This window comes from Rhineura floridana, chromosome 4, assembly GCF_030035675.1.
Source record: "Rhineura floridana isolate rRhiFlo1 chromosome 4, rRhiFlo1.hap2, whole genome shotgun sequence".
Classification (NCBI taxonomy): domain Eukaryota; kingdom Metazoa; phylum Chordata; class Lepidosauria; order Squamata; family Rhineuridae; genus Rhineura; species Rhineura floridana.
In genome coordinates, this window is record NC_084483.1 from 10,647,076 (window position 1) to 10,659,487 (window position 12,412).

The following is a 12,412-nucleotide window of genomic DNA, read 5'->3' on the forward strand; positions in this document are numbered from 1 at the left end:
TGCTAGGAGTCTAGCCTCTTGGTCTAGACTCCTGACGGCATTGCTCTCAGCTTCTTCAACACTCTCAAACCCCCTCACCACGTTAAGGTGTGCATCCTAAAGGGGGTTCAATCTGTAAAAAGTGCTAGTATTGCATTCTTTCAATTTTTCTGAAAATTTCCATTTTTTTTCTGGAAAAAAAAACATGGGTTTTCCCCATGGCTTCAGAATTTCCAGAAATTGTACTTCTCTAGATGGCACTATAAGTAATGTGTGTGTGAGTGTCTGGAGGGGGGGGGGAGAGGTTAAGACAAACAGGCGCAGCTACAATACGTTCCCATAGGTTTTTCATTATAGATGTGCCCTGAAAGTGTGCTCCTTTGATAAATAATAGAATAGCGATAGCAGCCAAGAATGACAGCAGTCTGGCCCTCTGAACCAGAAATGGGGAATCGGTGGCCCTCCAGCTATTTAACAAAACTATTTATGTTTATTTATTACTAAATTACTAAGTGCACAAGCTTATTTGGTTGCTTTAAAATAGCACTGTACGTTTAAATTGATTATACAATTTGTTAACGCATGACTGTCACTTTAAATACCAACAGCTTATATTGAACTGTTAATATTACACTGAGACAACTTTAAGGAAGCACTTACCCTATTAAAACCCTTTAGCCAAGTTGCCCTTTGATTCTCTCTACCCCAGTTAAGCCTCACTGATGCTATACGTGAGGACTCTGCTGGAAGCCTCTTTTTCCAACCCTTTACGGCTCTACTGAAGGGTAGGTTTGTCTTGCTGTACTGCCCTGGAAATTGTCTCCCTGGTACTCCTACTAGTCACCAGACAGCAGCATTCCAAGCTGTTTCTCACTCCTCCCCTCAGTGTCACAAACAGGTTCTCTCCTGGTCCCTTCAGCCTAAACCAAGTCCTAATAGCAAGTCTTTGGCCATCAAGACACTCCACTTGTCTCTCAGGCCTTCTTTCTTTTCCCCCAATTCTCTTCCTCTGCTATCATCATCGTCCTCTGGCTGTCTTCACCAGCATCAACTCCAGTTCTCCATCCAGCTCCCCAATCAACCACCTCACTGCTGACCAGCACTGTGGCAAAATATACATTTCTTTTGGTCCCTCTAGTCCTACCCCAGCCAATCACACTGTCTAACTGAAAATTTTAAACCTGCACCCACCAACTGGAATTGTCACACCTTCTATCCTTCTTTTGCATACTGGGAATTCTAGTCCAACCCTTCCTCACAGCTCAGTTACAGCCCCAAGCAACACTTAAAACTCTCACTGGATCAGAGAGAAAATGTATTTATTTATTTATTAAATTCATAACTTGCCCTTCCTCCCAAAAGGAGCCCAGGGCAGCAAATGATAAAATAATAAAAACATCTTAAAAACAAAACATTTACTTAAAAGGAAAGAGGAAAGTTTTTAGTAGGTGCTGAATTGACGGAGACGACACCTGTCTAATATTTAAGGAAAGTGAATGTCCTGCCCCAACTTGAAGAACTCAGACTCAGCTGTAGTTTCTTTTATTGAAGAGAAAGTTTCAGTTCAGTGCACTTCATGAATCTACCTACAACTTACTCAGAACTCTGCATCCCTCTCTAGCTAACTAGGCACAACTTGGCAGCAATAAGATATTTACTCAGCAACTATCCCTTCCCCCTTGCCCAGCTTAAGTAGGGCTGGCTGGGCTCCCTGCTTGCGTGTACCCTGAGTCACTGTAGAGTGTGAATGCATAATTGCAGACAGGGCTGGCCCCAGGCATGCCAGGGCCCTTGGGCACCAGCCTGCCCTGGGCTCTGGCACCCGCACGCACGCCCCACCTACCGAGAAAGCAGAGCAGGTCGGGCGAGCGAGCGAGCGGGACAGCGGGTGAGCGAGCAGGGGGGCGGGGAAGGGCAAGCTTGCGGAGGGAGAGGGCAAGCGGAGCTGGCCAAGGGAGCAGGGGATGAGTGAGGGAGCGAGAGCAGGCTGGTGAGCAGCTCCCTCCCTGTGATCTGTTGCAGGAAGTCTGCCACAGAAGGTGAGCGCTGCTCCCCCACCATAATCAGGGGCCCCTGTGGGCTGCAGGGCCCTCAGCCAGGGCCCCACCTGGCCGCTCTTTGGAGCTGGCCCTGAGTGCAGAATCCTTCTGAGCTAGGATTGTTGAATCTCCTGCCGCATTCATCTCCTGCACTGGGGCGAAGGTGGGGCCTGGGTCTCTGTCCCTGTCCTCTCCCTCTGTGGGGAGAGGGCTGTCTGGTGGTGCGGACACTGGGAGAGGCACCTCATCAGGCAGAAGAGTGACAGGTGGGTCTGGTGGTCTCTCCAGGGGGGTGTCTGGGATTGCTGGAGGTGACCTGTCAACGTCCAGAGCAGAAGCAACTTCATTGTCCCTCCCCTTGCTGGGTCCTTCCCTGACTGGAACTTCCCAGTCCAAGTCCTCCTCGCCCCCCTTCTGCTTGCTGGTCCACGCCCTGCTAGCATGGCTCACAACAGTGAATTTGTTCATCCTTCATTTTTCAGTGCATTTCCCTGTCATTTTCCTAAAAGTCAGTTTCTTTTTTCTAAGTCAATTTGTTGTGCTAGGGTTAGAGTGCTTTAATCCACTTTAATTGTCGAAACCTAAATTTCCTTGTATGCGCTTGAATCCCTCTCACAAAAAAACCTGGGGTGCCCATAGTTTTTGCAGCAAAGACTATATTAGCTACCCCTCTGGAATGTGCCTTTTTCTGACATCAGGATATTAAGCAAAATGATCACAAGGATAGCTTGACATTTGGGATTCAGCCCTAAGTAGAGCTATTTGGAGAAGGGGGGGGGATCAACCATATTTTCTTTCTTTTTCTTTTTGCACTACAGCCTCTCTCAGGAGCATGGAAATGGATTTCCCCCTGCTGCTCTGTTGACAGCAATCTTTGCTGTTAGTGTGACTGAGCCAAGAATTAAAGCCTCGTTTTCCGAAAGATTTGACATCCATTCTTTCTAGCATTGACTCTGTAAGTGGAATGACAACAAAGGGGAGTTGTTATAAACAAAGCTTTGGGATAGCTTCCCCCCTGAGCATGCTTTTGCTTTAATTACAGTCTGCCAATACAGGCATGCCATTTGTCAGTGGTTTGAATTGAGCTGTCTTTCTTGCCTTGCTCATTATTCACAAGAGCGGCCTGAAAGAAAAAAACCCAGAATGGCTCGCTGCTGCCACTCTCTGGTGCAAGAGACCCAGTGCCTGCAGGAAGAAGGGGACTGCCTGCTTGCTTGCTGCTGCTTGGCTACCACCACCACCCTCTCCCTGTTGGACTTCTGTGCTGCAGGTTGCCACGCCTTGCAGGACCAGGCCCTCAGGTACTCAGCCAGCTGTTGCTGATTTTATCCACCTGCTGGCTGAGGTGGCTCCTGCTTTGTAGATTCCCTGGCTTTTTGTGGGACTTAAGGGTCTTGAGTTATGTGCCTGGAAGAGAGGACTCAGAGCCAACCAGGGAGAGGCCCCCAGTTAGTGTAGTGATGGGTAGAGGGAGATATGGCGTTGTGAGGAGGACTTGCCAAGGGGAATGCGGCCCAGGCAGTTAACGACTGTGCCTTGTTCCGGTCCTCCCCACACCTGCAGGTTTGTTGGTTGCCCTATCTGCCAGCTCTCAGGCCTCCGGATGCTGCTCCTAAACGCCAGATTGGTGCATAATAAGATCTCCCTCATTCATGATTTAATTGTGGATGAGGCAGCCAATCTGGCATGTATAACGGAGACCTGGGTGGGTGAGCAGGGAGGAGTCAGTCTCTCCCAGCTATGCCCACCAGGGTACCTGGTCCAGCATCAGGGTAGACCTGAGGGTCGGGGAAGGGGGGTTGCTGAGGTCTATAGGAGCTCCATCTCCCTCTGCAAGCACCCTGTCCATGTGACTACTGGTCTGGAGTGTTTGCACCTTGTGTTGGGACAGACTGGGGATTCTGTTGGTGTACCGCCCACCCCGTTGCCCAACAGACTCCTGAGCTGACGGAGGTGGTCTCGGGTGTACTGTTGAGATCCTTCAGATTGTTGGTTCTGGGGGACGTCAACATCCATGCCGAGGCCACCTTATCCGGGGCGGCTCAGGATTTCATGGTTCCCATGACAATCATGGGACTGTCTCAACATGCCATTGGCCCAACACATGTAGCAGGGCATACTCTAGACTTGGTTTTTGCAACTGGACATGGAGATGGTGATCTGAATGTGGGGGGCCTTACATCAGTCCCTCTGTCATGGACAGATCACTGCTTGCTGAAGTGTAGACTTACAGCGGCTTTTCCCCTCTGCAAGGGTGGGGGACCTATTAAGTTGGTCCGCCCCCAGAGACTAATGGATCTGGATAGTTTCCAAAGGGCTCTGGGGAGTTTTCCGGCTGATAGGGCTGGCGCTCCTGTCGAAACCCTGGTTGAACTGTGGAATACAGAAATGACATGGGCGGTTGACATGATTGCTCCTGAGCGCCCTCCCCTGTGTAGAGCTCATACGGCTCCATGGCATACCCCAGAACTGAGAGTGATGAAACAATATAGGAGACAGCTTGAGTGCAGATGGAGACGAAGTCCTAGTGGATGCAATTATACATTGGTAAGTGCCTATGGTAAGCTGTATTTAGGGGCAGTGAGGGCAGCAACCCCCCCCAATATTTTGCTGCCACTATCAATTTGCCGCCCAGCGGAGCTCTTCAGAATTGTCCGGGGGCTATTACACGCTGGCCTCAAGGACATGGTAGAACCATCTGAGGCCTGCTGTAATGAATTTGCTAGGCACTTCCAGGATAAAATCTTTAGCATCCTCCAGGACTTAGACTCCAGTGTTATAGCAGGTGAATCTAGCGGGGTATCCAGAGCACAGCCTTGTCCCGATTTCTTGGATGAGTTTCAGTTGGTGCAGCTTGAGGACGTTGACAAGGTGCTTGGACATGTTTGTGCAACCACTTCTGTGCTGGATCCTTGCCCTTCTTGGCTAATAAAAGCTAGCAGGGATGGAACAGCTGGCTGGGCCAGGGAAGTGATTAATGCCTCTCTGTGAGAGGGGGTGGTCCCTGGTTGCCTGAAAGAGGCAGTAGTGAGACCACTCCTGAAGAGGCCCTCCCTGGACCCAGAAAATCTTAATAACTATAGGCCGGTAGCAAATGTTCCATTCCTGGGCAAGGTCCTGGAACGAGGGTTGCAGGCCAGCTCCAGACACTCTTGGATGAGACCGATTATCTGGATCCATTTCAGTCAGGTTTCAGGCCTGGTTTTGGCACAGAAACAGCCTTGGTCGCCCTGTATGATGACCTTTGTCGGGAGAGAGACAGGGCGAGTGTGACTCTGTTGATTCTCCTTGATCTCTCAGCGGCTTTCGATACCATCGACCATGGTATCCTTCTGGGAAGACTGGCTGAGTTGGGAGTGAGAGGTACTGCATTGCAGTGGTTCCACTCCTACTTGGCAGGTTGCCTCCAGAAGGTGGTGCTTGGGGAACATTACTCAGCACCCTGGACTCTCCAGTATGGGGTTCTGCAGGGGTCAGTTCTGTTCCCCATGCTGTTCAACATCTTCATGAAACCGTTGGGTGCAGTAATCTGGAGCTTTGGAGTGCGTTGCCATCAGTATGCTGATGACACGCAGCTCTATTTCTCCTTTTCATCTTCTTCAGGTGAGGCTGTCAATGTGCTGAACCAGTGCCTGCCTGCGACATGAACTGGATGAGGGTTAATAAACTGAGGTTCAATCCAGACAAGACTGAGATGCTACTAGTGGGTGGTTCTTCTGACTGGATGGTGGATGTTCAACCTGTCCTGGATGGGGTTGCACTCCCCCTGAAGGAGCAGGTTCGTAGCTTGGGGGTTCTCCTAGAACCATCTCTGTCACTTGAGGCTCAGGTAGCCTCAGTGGCACGGAGTGCCTTCTACCAACTTCAGTTGGTGGCCCATCTACGCCCCTATCTGGACAGGGATAACCTGGCTTCGGTTGTCCATGCTCTGGTAACCTTCAAGTTAGATTACTGCAATGCGCTCTACATGGGCTGCCTTTGAAGATGGTTCGGAAGCTTCAGCTTGTGCAAAATGCAGTGGCTAGATTGGTAATAGGAACCAGACGGTTCGAACATATAAAACTGATTCTGTCCCGCTTGCATTGGCTGCCTGTATGTTTCCGAGCTCAATTCAAGGTGCTGGTTTTAACCTATAAAGCCTTACATGTCTTTGGACCACAATATCTGATGGAATGCCTCTCCTGACATGAACCCACCCGTACTCTACGCTCAACATCCAAGGCCCTCCTCCAGATGCCTACTAGGAGGGAAGCTGGGAGTCTGGCAACAAGGGAGAGGGCCTTCTCAGTGGTAGCCCCCAAATTATGGAATGATCTCCCTGATGAGATGCGCCTGGTGTCCTGTTATCTTTTCGGCGCCAGGTCAAGACTTTCCTCTTCTCCTAAGGATTGCTCCTGCGCGCCCTCTCCTTTGCAGAGCTCATTCAGCTCCTTGGTATACTCCAGAGTTGAGGGCGATGAAGCAAGATAGGAGGCGGCTTGAGCGGAGATGGAGACGAACTCCTGATGAATGCAGCTATACGCTGGTTTGTGCTTTCACCAAGCGGTATATAGGAGCGGTGAGGGTGGCGAAAAAACAATATTTCGCCGCCACTATTAAGGCATCTCTCTCCCGCCCAGCGGAGCTTTTTAGAGTTGTCCAAGGGCTACTCCATCTAGGCCTTCAGGACACTGTAGATACTTCGGTGGCCCGCTGCAATGAGTTTGCTGAGCACTTCCAGCATAAGATCTTACGCATTCGTCGGGACCTAGACTCTCATTTTATAGCAGTTAACCCTAGTGAGGTGTCTGGTGCACAGTCTTATCATGTTTTGTTGGATGAGTTTCAGTCGGTTCAGTTCGAGGACGTGGACAAGGTGCTTGGACAGGTACGTGCAACCACTTCGGTACTAGATCCTTGCCCCTCTTGGCTAATAAAAACTGGCAAGGAGGGAACAGTTGGCTGGGCCAGGGAAGTGATAAATGCCTCCTTGCGAGAGGGAGTGGTCCCTGGCTGTCTGAAGGAGGCAGCAGTGAGACCACTCCTGAAAAAGCCTTCCCTGGACCCAGAGGATTTCAGCAGCTACAGACCAGTGGCAAATGTTCCATATCTCGGCAAGATCTTGGAACGAGTGGTTGCTGACTAGCTCCAGGCGCTATTGGATGAAACTGATTATCTAGATCCATTTCAATTGGGTTTCAGGCCCGGTTTCGGCACTGAGACGGCCTTGGTCGCCCTGTTTGATGATCTATGTCGGGAGAGAGACAGAGGGAGTGTAACTCTGTTGATTCTCCTTGACCTCTCAGCGGCTTTTGATACCATCGACCATGGTATACTTCTGGAGAGGCTTGCGGAGTTGGGAGTTGGAGGCACTGCTTGGCAGTGGTTCCGCTCCTACTTGGCGCGCCGTCTCCAGAAGAGAGTGCTTGGGGAACATTGCTCGACACCATGGGTACTCCAATGTGGGGTCCCGCAGGGTTCGGTTTTGTCTCCCATGCTTTTTAACATCTATATGAAGCCGTTGGGTGCGGTCATCAGGAGTTTTGGAGTGCGTTGTCACCAGTACGCTGATGACACGCAGCTCTACTTCTCCTTTTCATCTTCCTCAGGTGAGGCGGTCAATGTGCTGAACCGTTGCCTGGATGCGATAATGGACTGGATGAGAACTAACAAACTGAGACTCAATCCTGATAAGACTGAGATGCTGTTGGTGGATGGTTTTTCCAATCAGATGGTGGATACATATCCTGTCCTGGATGGGGTTACACTCCCCCTAAAGGAACAGGTTCGTAGTCTGGGAGTCGTTCTAGACTCTTCCCTGTCACTTGAGGCTCATGTAGCCTCGGTGGCACAGAATGCGTTCTACCAACTTCGATTGGTAGCCCAGCTACGTCCCTACCTGAGTAAGGAGGATCTTACATCAGTAGTACATGCTCTGGTAACCTCACGTTTGGATTACTGTAATGCGCTCTACGTAGGGCTACCTCTGAAGACAGTTCGGAAGCTACAGCTGGTGCAAAATGCGGCGGCCAGACTGCTAACAAGAACGAAGCGGTCTGACCATATAACACCTGTTTTGGCCCGCTTGCACTGGCTTCCAATACGCTTCCGGGCCAAATTCAAAGTGTTGGTATTAACCTATAAAGCCTTATATGGCGCGGGACCTCAATATCTGTCAGAACGCCTCTCCCGCTATGAACCAGCTCGTACACTACGGTCTGCTACAAAGGCCCTCCTCCGGGTCCCGACTCATAGGGAGGCCCGGAGGGCAGTGACAAGATCAAGGGCCTTCTTAGTGGTGGCCCCCGAACTATGGAATAGTCTCCCCGAGGAGGTTCGCCTGGCGCCGACACTATCATCCTTTCGGCGCCAGGTTAAAACCTTTCTCTACTCCGAGGCATTTTAATTTTTTGTTAATGATTGTAATGTTTGTAATTTGATTTTAGCCTTTGCTGTTTTTAGACTGTGAAATTTGATTTTAGACTAATGTTTTGTATTATATTGTATTTTATTGTATCTATGTTCCCCGCCCAGAGAGCTATTGCTAGTCGGGCGGTATATAAGTTTTAAAAATAAATAAAATAAAATAAAAAAATTTTAGCATGTGTTTTAAAATTTATTTTTTTTAAAAAAAAATTGTGTCTTTAAATTGTTGTGTTTTAAAATTTGTATATTTGTTTTTAATGTTTTTAATTGCTGTAAACCGCCCAGAGAGCTTCGGCTATGGGGCAGTATGTAAATGTAATAAATAAATAAATAAATAAGAGTATTTTGGTTATCATGTCCATCCATATGAGAATACATCGCATCTGTGCATTGAATTGAGGAATGAAGGTCATGTGGCCATCTAGATGTTATTGGACTTCACCTCCCACCATCCTTGACCATGTTGGCTTGAGATGGTGGGAGCTGGAATCCCAACATCTGAAGGGCCGCAGGTTTCCTATTCCTAATTTAACTGTATTTATGCCTTTTCTCCTGAGGTATGTAACGTGTGAGGAAGCAACTCAGAAGCAGCTATTATCAGCATGTGAAGGTATGCACGAGATTGCCTATGGCAGGGGCATATGGTAGTTGCCTAAGTTGGTAGCGCACTCTTTTCTTTTCTTTTTTGTGCTCCTGTCCTCCCTGCTCACGGGTTGCCCTCCCTCCCACTCTGCCCATGCTTACCACATTTGAAGGAGGCCACTGGGGGACAAATTTTAACCTATTAATGAATTAAAATACTTTCAATATTACAAGCTATCAGGTACTGGAAGCCTTCTTACCATTGAAGGTTCTCACGATCATTCACTTCACTCTTAATCTACGCTATAGTTTACAACACATTCAACCAACATGGTTGTTGAGTTATCTTCTAGCATTTTTGTCTCTTCCTGTTCAATAGCCATATACTAAAACTGGGCAACCGTTCCTGGTTCATTGTGCTCCTAAGCCATGTTTTCATTCTTCTTAAGCAGGAGAAAATTCTGCAGAACAAGTGGAATTGCCAAACACAGTTGAAATAGCTCACCTACTTTATGGAGGGTATCTTTATTCATACTGAGGACACAGTTCAAGTTGGAAGCGACCCTTTCTCCCCGGAATTTCCCTTGGTTAGTTCATCATTGAAAACTGTCAGCTCTGCTGCTAACTTGTCAGCATTCAAGCCTCCAGGACGTGTCAAGTACATTCCTAACAATTTCTTGATCAAGAACATTATCAGGAGGGTCCATGTCCCCAGTAGCATGTCCTGTTTTCTTAGATTCAGTCTTTTCTCAGTGTCTGCTGTAAGTCGATCAATTAAATCAAAGTACTGCTTCCTGAGATGGTCTTTTGCTGATAAAAGAAAATGATATACATCTTCTGATATACAACTATCATACTTTTTACATGGCTTGTATCTTCTTGGAAGCTGTGGTTGGGTATGTTCTACCTGTTCAGATTTTTTTTGTTTCCTGCCAGAAGTCATCAAATCTTTCTCCTCATACTTTTTAATGCATTAATTGTACTCTGGACAAAAGAGTTAATGACATAAATCAATTTTTCTTTTTGACTGCAGGTATCTTGACAAAACCTCTGTGATTTTGAAAACTTCATTTAGCATGGATTGCCACAGATGAAATTCAACGGTTGCAACAGAAGTTAAGACACATTCTGCATCTGATCCATTGTGAATATCTCTTTTAGACAATGTAGCTAATGCATCCACAATTGAATTGAATGATGAAGCTGCAACTTCAAATGCATCAGTATTACTAGTCCAGCATATCTTACACAGGCGCTTCGATCTCTTTATTGCTTCATTATTTTCTGTTTGAATTTCATGAAATACTACTCTAGACTTTACAGATGACTCCAGAAACCTATGCATATTGTCCACAGTACTCATCATGTTTTGCACTTCTTTCACAGCCTTTGCCAAATCCACTAAAACCAAATTTAACCTATGAGTGAATATAGACTGCCCGTTGTTCCTCTTGTGAGATGCAAGTTGGTAGTCCTGAGTGGCACCCACTCATATTTGAAGCCCCATCATAACACTGCCCTCGCAAATTAGTCAGAGATAATCCAGTTTTGAGAAAATACCTTTGACAGAATGATAGTCTCACTGTCCATTTTTCGCAAAGACCAAAATCTAAGAACTCCCCCTTTCACAAAAAAAGTTTGGTGAAACATAACAAACACAAAATGACAGCTGTTCAGTGTCATTTTGACTCGCACATTATTGCAAACCACATCCCTTGTTTTACTTCATTAACAATGTTTTCAACTCTTTTTTCTGAAATCATGCTGCACTTCAGTCTGAGTATTTGGACTTGTACATGTGGTTGTGCCCCTTAGATGTTTAGCAACCTATGGGCATTCTTTATTGAATTAATGCAACAGTTCAAGAAAATTGCCTTGATTTTTGGAGTCTTGCTTCTCATCACGTCCTCTAAATGACATGCCCAATCTTGCTAATACTGGGATAAGATTTATAATTCTTTTTAGATTTATTTGGATTTTTTTCAATGTTCTGCTTTGCTGCAGGGCTGAGGATACTTGCCACATTTTTGGGCACCGTACTGCATGCCTGCCATTCTCTTCAGACTCAGACTTATGAGGAAAGGTTGCAGCATTTGGGGCTTTTTAGTTTAGAGAAAAGGCGGGTCAGAGGAGACATGATAGAAGTGTATAAAATTATGCATGGCATTGAGAAAGTGGATAGAGAAAAGTTTTTCTCCCTCTCTCATAATACTAGAACTCGTGGACATTCAAAGAAGCTGAATGTTGGAAGATTCAGGACAGACAAAAGGAAGTACTTCTTTACTCAGCGCATCGTTAAACTATGGAATTTGCTCCCACAAGATGCAGTAATGGCCACCAGCTTGGATGGCTTTAAAAGAAGATTAGACAAATTCATGGAAGACAGGGCTATCAATGGCTACTAGCCATGATGGCTGTGCTCTGCCACCCTAGTCAGAGGCAGCATGCTTCTGAAAACCAGTTGCCGGAAGCCTCAGGAGGGGAGAGTGTTCTTGCACTCGGGTCCTGCTTGCGGGCTTCCCCCAGGCACCTGGTTGGCCACTGTGAGAACAGGATGCTGGACTAGATGGGCCACTGGCCTGATCCAGCAGGCTCTTCTTATGTTCTTATGTTCTAAGGTTCCTATTCTGATGGTGCATAATTCTCAATATCACTTATTTTCCTTCTCTTATTGCAAAATTAAAAATTAAAAAACAAAAAAACCCCAAAACCAGGCTTTGCTATTTTTGAAGCCATTTATAGGCTTTGTTGTCCTTTCCTGCTTTGTTTGACTCTGCTCTTACCTATGCAGACCCTCCAATACAAAAAATACACAAAAATGCTTTTTATTATAGTGTGCACCTATTCGATTCCCATGGGAGTCAGCAGAATCGCAGGCATGTTTCCTCATAAGTAAGCCCTTCTGGGTTCAATGGGCTTTACTCCCAGGTGTGTTTAGAACTGCAGCCAAAATAATCTTGACAAACTGCAGCGTGCAGAGAGGGTTAAATCAAGCACCCATGTATTAAAATATGCAATTATTCTTGTTGGCATTGCAGCCTCACTTTTTCAGGGGAAGGAGAGCTAAACCTCTCACTTTTTGATGCAGGGGTTTACCAGCAAATATAATTTCTGTATGATGTCCTCCACTTCTCTCTCTCTTTAGAGTACACCAGTGTGGCTAGGGGAAAGAGGGAAAGCACTGGTTTAAAAAAGCAGTTTTTCCTTCCCCCCTTTTCCAAAACACAATGTTCCCCTGTATTTTCTTTATAACAAGCAATAGCTTTTCCTCATTAAACTATAAATTATGTTATGCTCAAGAGGACTGCCCTTGTTCCTGCAGGATCTTTTCTCCAAAGATTTAGGATTGTATCCAGTAAGGTTTGGTATTTCTTTAGAATGAAGGACACTGCTGTGTGTTTTGTCAT

At 46.7% G+C, this 12,412-nt stretch overlaps 1 long non-coding RNA gene across 1 annotated transcript; it reads left to right on the forward strand.

Moving 5' to 3' along the window:
* Positions 1–687: 687 nt before the first annotated feature.
* LOC133384252 (uncharacterized) lies at positions 688–10,708 on the forward strand. Its single transcript, XR_009762470.1, has 4 exons — positions 688–764; positions 2,837–2,973; positions 8,981–9,033; positions 10,039–10,708. It is a non-coding gene; the product is annotated as an uncharacterized LOC133384252 (long non-coding RNA).
* Positions 10,709–12,412: the final 1,704 nt, after the last annotated feature.